The following is a 14,134-nucleotide window of genomic DNA, read 5'->3' as shown; positions in this document are numbered from 1 at the left end:
AAATTTGAGACCGGCCGGTAATGTGCCAATTCGGCCAGATCTGATGTAGTCTTTTTCAGGAGTGGGCGGACCACAGCCTCTTTAAAAGGTGTTGGAAAAAGCCCTTCCGAGAGGGATCTATTTACGATGTCCCATATAGGACATCTAAGCTCCCTCTGGCAAGCTTTAATTAGCCAGGAGGGGCACGGGTCCAGATCACAAATTGTTGGGCGTACAGTAGAGAGGATTCTGTCAACTTCCTCCAAGCTGAACATATCGAAGTGATCCAGAACTAATCCAGAAGACAGGCACAGGGCCTCGAGTTCACATACTGTATCCAATGTGGCGGGAAGGTTATGGCGGAGCGATGAGATCTTATCTGCAAAAAATTTCGCAAAAGCCTCGCAGCCTATCTCCAATTCCCTAGCATTTGGCCTGCCTTGCGGCAGTATTGTAAGATTCCAAATTGTCGTAAACAATTGTGCCAGGCACAAGTTTGCAGATGCAATCTTGGCCGCAAAGTAAATCTTCTTTGCGGCTTTGACTGCTATCTCATAGGAGCTCATAAACTCTCTATAAGATGTTCTAGTCACTTCGTCTCAAATACACTGCCATTGCCTCTCTAACTGTCTGAGCCCTCATTTCAGCTGCCGCAACTCCGGGGTATACCACGGAGCCAGCTTAACACGAGGGTGCAGATAAGCTGTCCTGAGTACAATATTTAGCAATCGTTAGCATTTCGGGGGAGAGAGTACTAGACCACAATGAAGCCCTTTGGGCTAACCAATAGTTCTGATGCTGCATCTCCAGGTCTACCACAGGTATGCAGCATCGTTTTTAATTTTTCAAAATGCCTTGGGTGCCCAGTGAAAGGTTCCTGTCTCCCCCATGTGCTATTTTCAAAATGGTATAAGATGGAGAAAGGAGCTCCTCACACACACAAACACACCACGCCCTGTGCTGCAGTCCCCAGCAGGATCAAGCCCCCATGACATTTTGAAAAGTTAAAAAAAAGAACCCTTGACTGTGATGACATATACCTGTGCTAGATTTGGGGGCATAGTGTCATCTTGTTTGGCCCTCTGTAACTTGTATGCAGCTGCAGAGATCTTCTGAAGGTAACAACCCTCCTCCCAATGATCTCTCATTGCACAAAAGTTCTTTTAACTATTAGCTGGCTTAAAGGGATCCATAGTAGTCTGACCCCTCCCCACAATCCTAATCATTGCTAAATACTGTATGCGAACAGCAGGTTCCAAGAAGCATTCTTTTCAGCTGGCCAACAGAGTACAACCTTGTTTGGCATTCTGAAAGGAGAAAGCTGCAAATGGAAGGTTTTGATTCTGTTTCATTTGTCTTCAGTGGAAAGGCAACATTCATTGACCGCTTCTGCTCCTTGAATTATTCATTGAAACAACCCTAGTTGCTGGTTTTTCCTCTCTTGTCTGCCAGGAAGTTGACATTTCCTTTTTGGTTGGGCACTGTAATCAGAGTAATCAGCAGTCCATTAAAGATCTCACAGGCTATGTCAATCACAGGCTATGTTTTGGAAAACAGCAGAGGAGGGCACTAGCCCCATTACAAGCAGGGGCAGACAGGGAAGATACAAGCCAGCTCTGCAGGGGCCTGGCCAGTGACACTAATGTTGAGTATGGGCTCACCTTTTGCCTCTGTCCTCCTGCACTATTGCCAACCAAGTGAGCTGATACCCATCACTGGTGTCACAGCTGGATCTGAGCTGAGTGGCACCTGCAGCCCTGGCAGAGCTTCTGGTGCTTGGATCTGCTTGCTCCTGCCTGTCTGCCCATGCAGGGGGCCACCAGGAACTTTCCAGTTATGTTATGTGGTCTGTCTGCCTCTGTTTGAAAACCTTAGGGCAAGCCTTCTATTAGGGGTTTCACCACCATTTGTATGAGATCCAAGCAGCAATGATAAACCAGCCTTCAGTAAGCAAAGCTAGGGATGCCAGCCTCCAGGTGGAAACTGGAGACCCACAGGGATTACACCTCATCTCAGTCTTACAGAGATCAGTTCCCCTGCAGTAAATGAATACTTTGGAAGGTGGGCTGTAAGGCATTGTACTCCACTGAAGTCGTCCCCAGGCTCCACTCCCAAATTCCCAGGAATTTCCCAAATCAGGCATCCCTACCCCCAATCCCCTGCCAGTGCCCAAGGGGGACCTGGCAACTCCAATAAACATGCTAGGTAAAGGTAGCCCCCTGTGCAAGCACCGAGTTGTTATCGACCCATGGGGTGACGTCACATCATGACATGTAAGCATGCTAGTTGCCTTCTAATCACTGGACTCCATTTCATAAACAAAGTGTAGGTGAGTGGTCCATGAGCAGAATTTTCCAAACCCAACCAGAATTCTCAGCAGGAGACCTTTCAGCCATGCCATCAGCATAGTTCTAACATTACGGGAAATAGAATTTGCACAGAGTAGTTTGACAGGTGTCGATGGTGGGAATTGAACTGGAAGTCCTGAAGAGCAGGCACTGATTCTTCACTTATTGCATTAGCAGGACTTAGGGTTGTCAACAACGTGGAGGAAAAAAATGTCCTGTCACAATGTACAAAAATGGGCAGGTGAAGTTTTTCATGGGACAGATATAAATAATATCACCTAGTGAAAGAAGAAACTTCTCACTAAGTTTCTATTAAAGGGACAGGATTGGGTTTTCTTTCTTTCTAAGCTGCTTGTCAAAGAAAAAACGAAACAAACATAGCTGTCTAGAACCTTTATGATCCTGGGAATCATGTGATCCCAGGCAGCCAATAACAGGCTACTGCCTGCTGGCTGGCTCTGATGAGTATAGACAAAGTTATTGCTGATGGAGGCCTCTAGATACTTCCATGAACTGCTTGGCAGTTTTTCCTTCTGCTCCAGGTACTTACTACCTTTCCAGCTGTCAGGGGATAAACCTCAACTGCCGGCATGTTTGACACCCTTGAATTGCCTGTCACAATGTGTGTTCCCCCTGGCACCTTCAGTGCGATACTAAACCAAGCTATGCTCTTCTAGGTCCATTGAAATCAATGAACTTAGATTGCCTTGGTAGTGTAAGTTACAATCCCAGCCATATATCAGCACCAGCGTTGAGTACCACCTTCTGCATCACAAATTTAAGCACTTTGGTGCACAGCCAGCATTCAAGTGATCCAATTGACACAATACATATTTCACAGTTCACCTGCATATTGATCTGTACCTGATGTAAAACTGACCTATGGATTTATGCACTTTTATATTACTGTTAACTGCTATAGTGGATTAATATTTTTCTTTCCTTGCATTTAGATTTTGCCTTTATACTAAAGAGCATATTCAAATCAACTTGCAAATATACTTTTACTGTGCTGGGCATTGCACAGAACCCTGAAGGAACATGGTACTGATCAACAATATAAAAACAAGAGTTTATGTTTTCTGTACTTTAAACAAATAATTTTCTGCCGGTGCAACTGACAGAGCAGATAATAAAGAAAATGGTGCCTTTATACTAGGGTGGCCATAATATCTGCAGGCCAGCCAGGGACACCTTGAGGGGGGGGGATGAATGTGCGCGCGCGCCGCCGGAAACAGGAAGTGACGTCACTTCCGGTGACAGCATGCCACCGCCGGAAACAGGAAGTGACATCACTTCCGGTGACAGCATGCCACCGCCGGAAACAGGAAGTGACATCACTTCCTGTGCCATCATCACCCCCGCGCGCGCGCCACCTGCCGGAAGCAGGAAGTGACATCACTTCCTGTGACATCATTTCCCCCAAATGCCACTGTCGGAAACAGGAAGTGACATCACTTCCTTTGACAGCACTTCCTGTGATGTCATTTCCCCAAAATATCACCGCCGGAAACATGAAGTGACATCACTGAGCCGCTGCTCTTTTGATTACAGCAGATCGCCAGTGGCAAACCACCCCATAAAAAAGTCAGCCATGAAAATGTTGTGATACAACGTCACCCCTGTGTTGGGAACGACTGGTGCTTGGACAGGGGACTACCTTTAGCTCTAACTTTAAAAGACAGCCCCCCCCACCAGAGCCACAGGCCGATTATCCATTATACCCAATGAATATTAGATAGTGAAAATTATGGGGGGAAAGGCCCATCAAAGATCAATGTTAAGAACAGTGTAAACTAGAGGCATAGATGAATTTTGGCTCCAGTTTATAGATACACTAGATCTACACATGGCAAAGCCATCCATATATCATTTGTTCTGTGTTTGTTTATTACAAATAAGTTTATGATACCCTTCTTATCAGTGTTTAACCATTCCTTGTGGTATTAAATAAATCATAGAATGGGAAGGTACCTCCAGGGTCATCTAGTCCAACCCCCTGCACAATGCAGGAAACTCACAAATACCTCCCCCTAAATTCACAGGAACAGCGTTGCTGTCAGATGGCCATCCAGCCTCTGTTTAAAAACCTCCAAGAAAGGAGAGTCCACCACCTAATACGTTTTTATTTATTTATATCCCGCCCTCCCCGCCAGGCAGGCTCAGGGCGGCTTACAAAGACATGATATGGTATCATGATATAACAATACAGGTAAAATCAAATTCGCAGTATAAATACAGATACAAATACAATATAAATTAATGTTAAAAAGCTAAAAAACAGTATGGTGGTGCTACAGTCTATATTTATCCTGAGAAAGCCTGTTCCACTAAGGAACTGCTCGAACGGTCAGGAAGTTCTTCCTAATGTTGAGCCGCAAACTCTTTTGATTTAATTTCAACCCATTTGGTTCTGGTCCTACCTTCTGGGGCCACAGAAAACAATTCCACCCCATCATCTACATGACAGCCCTTCAAATACTTGAAGATGGTGATCATATCACCTCTCAGTTGCCTCCTCTCCATGCTAAACAGGCCCAGCTCCTTCAGCCTTCCTTCATAGGACAGACTGTTACTAAATTCATCTCTTAGGTAAGTTGGGTTTCCATCAGAAGCTTTAAAAAATTGCTGACATTTGTTTCATTGGGAGAAACTTCCCTCTTGCCTTCTATATTGGTCTAGGTTTTTTAATTAAAAAAAACCCTACAAGAATGTACAGTAAGTTAATTGTTTAAAAAGGATCTTACCCATTTATTCTCATGGTGGTCTTTGGGTTTTTTCACATAGTTTTATTCTCAAGTCTTTTGTATTCTGCTTTGTTTTGTTTTTTTCCTACTGGCAGTCTGGGAGCAATTTTATTTAAGTAAAATGATTAGTAATAGAATTAAGCATCAGGAAAAGAATTATCCCAAAGTCCAGTTTTAAAAGGGAAATTGTGGTTTTGATCATTTGGAGGGGTACAAAGAAGGCCAGATGCTCAATGACTTTGAAAAGATTTTCATGCACCTTGTGTGTGGCAGAATATTTCTTACAATTTTGCAATAAAAGATTGGTACTGCATTACTTTTTTTTGGGGGGGGGGAGAAAAACAGAAGGGGTGGAGGAACCTGTCCATCTGCTTTAAAGCCCAGAGACTGCGCAAAACCTATTTGCTTCCTGATTATCTGACCCAAGATAACCTTTCCCCATGCAACATCCAGCCTTCCTTAGACAAGCGGAAAGGCATGCTCGGAAAGACAGTCCTTTGCTCCAGAAGCACCAAAGCCAAAGTCAAGCCCTGCCGAGGCGCAAAGACTACAACTCCCAGAAGGCACTGCCCGTCCCCTGCGCCAAACAGCATGGGATCTTGTTGCACCAATGACTCCACGGCTCAGCTCGACCAATCTCAGAGCGCAGGGGAGAATGTCAACAAACAAGGAGGCCTGCAGGCCACGTGATACCAGCCGGGACAACAAGCCCCAGATAAGGAGCAGCGACAGGAGAAACGCAGGGCTGCAAATCTCAAAGGAAAAAAGAGTCCAAGGTGGAAAACTCACACTTTCTGCGATCACACACACTAAATTCTGCACTTTCAATGCACTTTTCAACAGGATTTTGCCAGTGGGGACAGTGAAATCCAGTTGGAAAGTGCATTATTTTAGTGTGTGCAATCGCAGCCACTCCGATCCAATTCAACAGAATTCCAGATAGGTGGATTTCTCGCAGGCATACAAAACAGGAACACCATCCAGTCCAACACTCTGTGTCACACAGTGGCCAAAAAAACCAGGTGTCATCAGGAGGTCCACCAGGGGGGCCAGGACTACTAGAAGCCCTCCCACTGTTGCCCCCTCAAGCACCAAGAATACAGAGCATCACTGCCCCAGAGAGTTCCAACAATACCCTGTGGCTGATAGACCTCTGCTCCAGATGTTGATCCAATCCCCTCTTGAAGCTGTCTATGCTTGCAGCTGCCACCACCTCCTGTGGCAGTGAATTCCACATGTTAATCACCCTTTGGGGTGAAGGCAATGTTCCCTCCCGCGGAAGCCCATCGATGAGAAAAGGCCTACACGGGAGTAAGCCTTGCACGGGATTGCACATGATCCCCCCCCCAAAAAAACCCTCCGTCCTGATCTTAGCGCGGCTAGACTTGAGACCCAACTTGCCTAAAAGGAGGGAAGGAAGGGAACCACATCCAAGGGCTCCTTCGACAGCAGCAGCTGCGGGTTGCAAACAGGGAAAACGGGGGAGGGGGGGAGAGGGAAAGTTAACGGAGCGGCCCCACCGAGCAGGGTGCAAGGCCGCCCCTCCAAAGATGCAAAGTCTTACCCCCCCCCCCCAAAAAAGCCTACAAACGTTTGCCAGCATTCAGAGAAAAGAGCTCCAGGGAGGGGTGCACACACACCCGTTGCACCCACACCCATCTCCTCCTCCCTGACGTACTTGCAAGTAAACTTTCCCGGGATCCGGCTGCTGCAAGGCTTTTCCCTCCTCCGCTTGCTCTATGCAGCCCCCCCCCAGTCCTCCTTTGCTGCAAAAGCAAACTCCTCCTCCTCCCCCCTCCTCCGAAAAAGCCCCTTCTTCTCCTTCGCCCTCCTTTTCCTTCGGCCTCTCTAGCAAGCGGCTCTGTGGGCTTAACCCTTTCAGTGCTGCAGAGGCAGGAGAAACGGGTCCTGGAGGAGCTTCAGCTGGGCTACCGTCAGCCCGCATCTGACGCTGCTCAATGGGGCTGCTCGGGAGTAACTTTGCTGCTGCAGGGGGTTGCAATCCCGCGCCGTCCAGCCAGCTCAGAAAAAGGAAGCTCCAGCTGAGTCCCCCCCACACACACACCCGTTGCACACCCATTGCACCCACACCCATCTCCTCCTCCCTGACTTACTTGCAAGTAAACTTTCCCGGGATCAGGCTGCTGCAAGGCTTTTCCCTCCTCCGCTTGCTCTATGCAGCCCCCCCCCAGTCCTCCTTTGCTGCAAAAGCAAACTCCTCCCCCTCCCCCCGGAAAAGCCTCTGCTGCTCACCAAACCCCACTCAGGGCAGCTTGTCCTGTGGGAAGGGTCCCGCGAAGGCCGGCTCCTTTTGTCTCCTTTTGAAGGTGGCTCTCAGGTCGCCTTGTCAATCACAGCCCGCCCGGGAGCCGCAGGGTTGCGCCGCGCTCTTTCCAACAGGTTGGAAAGTCATTAATTACTTACTCGGCCATGCAGCTTTGCGCTCAGGCGGCAGCTGGTGCCGCCGCCGGGGCTTTTGCTCTCTCGCTGCTGCCTCCGCCGTCGCCTCCTCGCTGCTGCCCATGGAGCACTAGAGCGCACCATGGCCGCGCCTCCCGCCTTCTCCGGCCGCCGGCGCCTTGCCCCACCGGCGCTGCTCCTGCTGCTGGCCTGTGCCCTGCGCGCTAAGGTAAGGAGGCAGGCGGTGGGGTGGGAAGGGAGGCCGTTAGGAACACGGGTGCGAGGCGACAGGCAGCCACTCAACGACGCCTCACGTGGGGTGGAGGGGAGGAGGAAGAGGAGGGAGAAAGCGGCTTCTCACGAGAGTTGGCTCCCGCGCATGCGCGAGCGGCGGACTAGGCGAGAGCAGCGGATTTTGGCAAACCCGGGATTTTAATTGGTCCCGCGTCCCCCAGCCCGTGAGCCGGGAGTTTGAGGGCAGTAGCGGGACTTTCCCGGCTGACCGGGACGATCTGGCCACCCTACTTTATACGTTTTCCCAGTACCCTTCTCCAACCATTATGTTTTAGCTAACTCACCCAGGAGCAGGGACCAGCTTCAGAAAACAGGCATCTGAGGTCCCTTCCATTTTAGGTAACTAAACATGGGTAAAATTATTGAAAACAGAAAGAATTTAGAATGGGATTGACTGGATGGTTAAAGTATAATTTGTTGTTTAATAAAAATTGTACCACTCACAGTACTCATTCTACTTTAAGATGGGGGCCTTGTGGTCTTCCGGCAAGATGGCGGAGTGAAGCAGACTCCTTCTCTGTGCTTGGGGAGGGAGTTCTGTTTGGGGGGAGATTGAGGGGGTCTCCTATCTGGGGGCACCCCTTACGGAGCCGTCGGAGACGCTCCGAAGCCTGGGGGGCTGCTGGAGGCGAGGGAGGAACGGAGGTTCCTCTCCTAGCGCCAGTTTCCTCTGTGGCCGTTTCCCCGTCCAACACAGTTGTGCCGAACTGTGCCGCCGGAAAGGGAGACCGGAGGGGATTGGAACAACTCCCTTCAGCTTACCTAGAAGGCTGTTTGGACATCGGAGTTTCCATTCTTTATGTGTTACCAGTCTACTGCAAATTTTCAACGGATGAGAGAGAAAGGAACCCGCCGGCATGTGACCCGATCTTGGATGGAGCGGTAGCGAAAGCGAGCGGCCGGGAACAGCGGCGAGGCGACAGCTGATGAGCGGCTCTTTAAGAAGCTTTGGACGACTGATCGGCTGAGTGCCAGGGTGAGCGAACGCAGCTAACTTTATATTTGAGGGGAGAAGAAGCAAGTGGAGGGGAAGGCTAGCGGGATTTGCTGAAGTAAAGGAACTTGCAGAAGTTGGCTCTAGTGAGGGGGTGAAAGGAGAGATCCCGGCCGGGGAAGACGAGCCGTAATGGCCGCCGCGACTTAAATTAACAACGAGAAGCGGAAGTTTCCGATCTACTGGAGCCGGCCGGGGTCGGAAAAGTTTTCTTCCTTGTGTTGGCGTACTGAAATTCCCCCCACTTTGGACTCTGCCTTGTGCTTGTTGTTCTCCCTCCCCCTCCTCGTGGTGAACGTTGTTGCAGGGAACTTGCTCTTTTTTAAGGCTATATTTTTTTCTTTTTTTTTCTCTTTACTGGAAGAAAGAAACGGCGCGTGTTTTGGGGCTATGTGCTTTAGAGATTGTTCCTGTGAGCTCAAAGGGTAGAGACGCAGTTCTTAGCAGTTGCCACTGCGGCTGCGCTCTACTGAAGAATATGGGTGTCTGACTCTATATTTTTAAAGAGACAGTTGGAATATAGTTTCATCTCAAGTCATTGTGGGGATCCTTCTTTGAATTGTGTACCTGTTTTCATTGAACTATCCTGCTGTAGACCTTATTGGTCTCTTTCAAGATAAAACTTAAGACTATATTATTGTTGAACAGTTATCAGGACATTTGGGTACTAACCTATTAACCTACTAGAACTGAACTTATTGAACAAGAGACCTAACAGAAAAAAGGGGAAGAGTGAGGAAGAAAGAGAAGAGAGAAGAGACAAGAAGGAAGAAGGAAGTAAGAGAAGACAAGATAAGACTGTGTTTTTGGGTGAGACAATTTTGGGGCTTTCTGATCACAGAAATTGACCAATACTATATAATTAGTTGGAACTTGATTGAACTCAATGATTTGGTAAACTGCCTGACTGATTTAAACCTCTGCTTTCCATCTTGGGTTTTTCTTTGTTGTTGGTGTGGGGTTTCTGAAATTCAGAACTGCTGGTTGCATTTAATGAATTATTTAGGTGTTGACTGTTATTCATTCGGTCTTTATTGAGTATTGCTGTAGAATCCTGGTAGAGATTTACTGATAATCTTGTAGTTGGGGGCAGATTCCATATTCGGATTAAGATACACTTCTGCCATGACAGAAACAAAGATTAAAAAATTCTTACAAGGTACCCCCCCGGCAGGGGGGGCAAGAGCAGGCCAAGTACCAGCTAATCAAGATTCTGTAGAAAAATTACAAAGTATTGTTACAGCTGGTTTTAAACAGAACCAAGAAGCGTTGGATGCTTTGAGAACAGATTTGATGTACCAAGTCAAGAAAACCAATGATCAACTGGCAGAATTCCAAAAGCAGTTATTGGCCAATACTCAACAGGTTCATGGATTAACGGCCAAAGTTGACAGAATGGAGGACCGGGATAGACAGACAAGTAAACTGGTTAGAGAAAATCAAACAGAAATTTTAGAATTGGAAGATCGGGTGATGAGATTAGAAATGGAAAAAGCCACAACGATTCTACGTTTCCAAAATCTACCTGAAGAGAAGGAGGAGGATTTAATTCATAAAATTATGGACACTTTAATCATTGATGATGAAGAACTATTGGAGGATGGCCCGAAAGATATTCTCTGGGTTAAAAGAGTTTCCTCAGCGTATACAAGAAAACATAATCTTCCCAGGGAGGTGCAAGTAAAGTTTGTGCGCCCAGAAACCACGGAAAAGATTCTTCGGAAGGCCAGAGAATGTGAAATTAACTGGAAAGGTACTAAGATCAAAATCTTGAAAGAAATACCATGGAGCGTGAGACAGCGGAGATTTAAATTCAAGAAATTGTCCACATGGCTAAACAAGCACGAAATTCAATTCAGATGGCTGATTCCCCAGGGCCTCTTCTTCACATTTCAAGCTAAAAGATTTAATATTACCACTGAGGCAAAGATGGAAGAATTTTGGGATGAGTACGTGACGCGTAATGGATCGGACTCAGCAGAAGAGCAGGAAGTAGAAGGCGCTAAGAAATCTCCGGAGGGCGCGACTCCCAAGAAAAAACGTGAAAAGATTAAGACCAGACTTCAAAGCAGAAAAGACTTGGCGAATATACCTGATAATATAGATCCACCAAAATGAATCCCAAGACAGGTATCAAAATACTCTCTTTGAACATTAACGGCTTAAATGAACCCGGCAAAAGGAAGAAAACCCTTCAACAACTGAGAAAATCAGAGGCTCAAATTATTTGCTTGCAAGAAACCCACATTAGAGAAGATAATCGGAAGTATTTGGAAAATAAGAAATTAGGAACCTTATACACGTCATGTGATTCATCGAAAAAGAAGAAGGGAGTTGTAATTTACGTTGCCCAACATATCAAGTCGAGTTGTTTATATTCGGACGATCAGGGAAGAATTATCATTGTGGAAGTGGTACTGAATGGATTTAAAACAGTATTAGCAAATATCTACGCACCCAACGAAAATCAAGAAAAATTTTACCAAGCACTGCATCTAAAACTTAGTGAATTTAACTCAGACAGGTATTGTATTGTTGGGGACTACAATGCAATATTTGATGTTAAAATGGACAAAAAATATGTTGATCCCCCAAAAAGAAAGAAAAACCGTAACATATTACCAAACTCTTTTTTCCAAATGGCCGAAGAATTGAATTTGGTGGATGCCTGGAGAACTAAAAATCCGACCACTACTGATTTTACCTTTTACTCTCACGCACACAAATCTTGGTCCAGAATTGATATGTGTTGGATATCTTTGGATATGATTCTCTCAGTGAACCAAACAGACATTCTCCCACAGTCTTATGCTGACCATAGTCCAATTGAGGTGACATTGGAGGAGCAATCAAGAAACCCTCGCTGGTCCTTAAATCTGCAAATTTTAAGAGAACCACAATTTCTGGAAACCGCAAAAAAAGAAATTCAAGAATTCTTCAAGATCAACGTGGAAAAAGATACTAAAGTTCCAGTCATTTGGGATGCCTTTAAAGCTTTTTTCAGAGGTGTTGCCATGAAATACACAGCGAGGAAGAAGAGAGAACGTAAAAAAAATTATAACGATCTTATATCCAAACTGAAGTATTTGGAGCAGCAACAAAAGGCGACAAACCCAAAGGAAGTGAAGGCAAAAATTAGTTTTATTCAACATAAGATCAATCTTTTACTAGCGGAAGAAATTGAGAAAAAGCTAAAATGGACAAGACAAAATCACTTCGAAAATGCTAACAAAGTGAGCAGATGGTTGGCATATAGACTGAGGAAGGAAAAAGAGAAAAAGATTATCAAAATGCTGAAAAGCGAAACTAATGAGGAGCTATTTCAAAACTCTCAAATGAAAATTGTTATACAAGATTTTTACAGAAACCTCTATAAGAAACAGAAAATCGAACAACCAAATCAAGAAGACTACATAAAGGGGGTCGAAGTTAAGCAACTAACTCGGGAGCAACAAGCAAGTCTGGAGGGTCCCATCTCAATACAAGAAATTGTTGATGTAATTAAGACCCAAAAGAGTAATAAGACACCGGGTCCGGATGGATTACCGATTGAATTTTTCAGAGCATTTGAGGACTTACTATTGTTACCCTTTAAGAGGGTGATTGAAGAAGCTTACAATACAGGTGTGATTCCGGACTCTTGGAAAGAAGCCTTAATTACTCTTATTCATAAAGAAAGTACTGATCCAACAGAAGTTAAAAATTACAGACCAATTTCGCTCCTCAACAGTGACTATAAGATTTTCGCAGCGATACTCGCGAACAGGTTGAAGAAAACAATCCCTAGCCTGATCCATGAAGATCAAACTGGTTTTGTGCCAGGAAGATTAATGAATCAGAATGTGAGACTCTTGTTAAACGCAATTGAATATTATAAGGAGCATCCGGACAAAGAATTTGCTGCCATTTTGGTAGATGCAGAAAAGGCCTTTGACAATGTCAATTGGAATTTCATCAAAGCTATCTTAGCTGCAATTGGCTGCGGTGAAAAGTATATCAGAATGGTCGATGCGGTGTACTCAAGGCAAACAGCAAAAGTAAGTTTTAATGGGATAATAACAGACTTAATAGAAATTGAACAGGGTACTAGACAGGGATGTCCTCTTTCTCCTTTACTCTTCATTTTGATGTTGGAACCGTTGATTAAGAAGATTAGAGAAGATCCTCAAATTCAAGGTATAAGAATAAATGATATAGAGCTGAAAACCTTGGCGTTTGCGGACGATTTGGTATTTATTTTGGAACAACCGGTTTCCTCGATAGCTCTCCTCAAGCAAAAAATAAGAGAATTTGGTGAAGTTTCAGGTTTTAAATTGAATGCTGCCAAGACCAAAATCTTATCCAAAAATATGTCGGAAAACCAGATTCAACTATTAGAAGAATTGTCGGGATTTAAACATGAAAAGAAGATTAAGTACCTGGGAATTCATCTTACAAATGACTTAAAGACTTTGTATAGAGACAATTATGAAAAAATATTGAAACAAATTCGCCATGACTTAATTAATTGGAAAGATCTCCAGATTTCATTTTTGGGTAGAATTGCTACAATTAAGATGAACATCCTTCCGAGAATCTTGTTTCTGTTTCAAACAATACCAATTTCGATACCCAAAACATTCTTTCAACAACTCAGTACCATGACCAAGACTTTTATCTGGCAGAGCAAGAAGGCCAGAATTAAAATGAAAGCCCTACAGGACAGTAAATTAAGAGGTGGCCTAGCCCTCCCAGACTGGAATCTATATTACAAAGCTAGTGGTATGGCATGGTTGAGAGATTGGTGCAAGCTGGATAATAAGAGACTCTTGATTATTGAAGGTGCAGGTTTGGGAGAAGGTTGGCACAATTATATGTGGTACCATGTTCCCATAAAAACAGGCCACTTTCTTAGACATGAAATAAGAAGATCTTTGTACAAGATCTGGAGTGAAATTAAGTTACAGTACTCTTATACTCCTAAGTGGATATCTCCGATAGAAGCCTTGACTCATCCCAATCTATACAATTGGGACAGATTACAAGATTATGCGTATCTGTTGAATGATAAAAACGAATTGATTGAAGAAGAGGTTGTTAAGTTAAACTGGTGGCTTCAATGCCAATTGAGATCAAGATTTCGAGCAGATAAAGAAAAAGGCTTTGTAAACACACAAATCGAACTAGACCTTATCTTAGAATCCAAGCAGAAGATAATCTCAAGAGTCTATGATTGGCTGCTTCAAATTAAAATGTCCGATGAAACGGTGAAAGAAGTATGGATCCGTTGGCTTAAAGATTTTGGCTACAATATGGATTTGGAGGAGTGGGAAAAATTATGGAAACAGAACTTAAAGTTGATAAGACCAGCAGAGCTCAAAGAAAACCTGTAT

Source organism: Heteronotia binoei, chromosome 10 (assembly GCF_032191835.1).
Source record: "Heteronotia binoei isolate CCM8104 ecotype False Entrance Well chromosome 10, APGP_CSIRO_Hbin_v1, whole genome shotgun sequence".
Classification (NCBI taxonomy): domain Eukaryota; kingdom Metazoa; phylum Chordata; class Lepidosauria; order Squamata; family Gekkonidae; genus Heteronotia; species Heteronotia binoei.
This window is presented reverse-complemented; position numbering follows the sequence as displayed.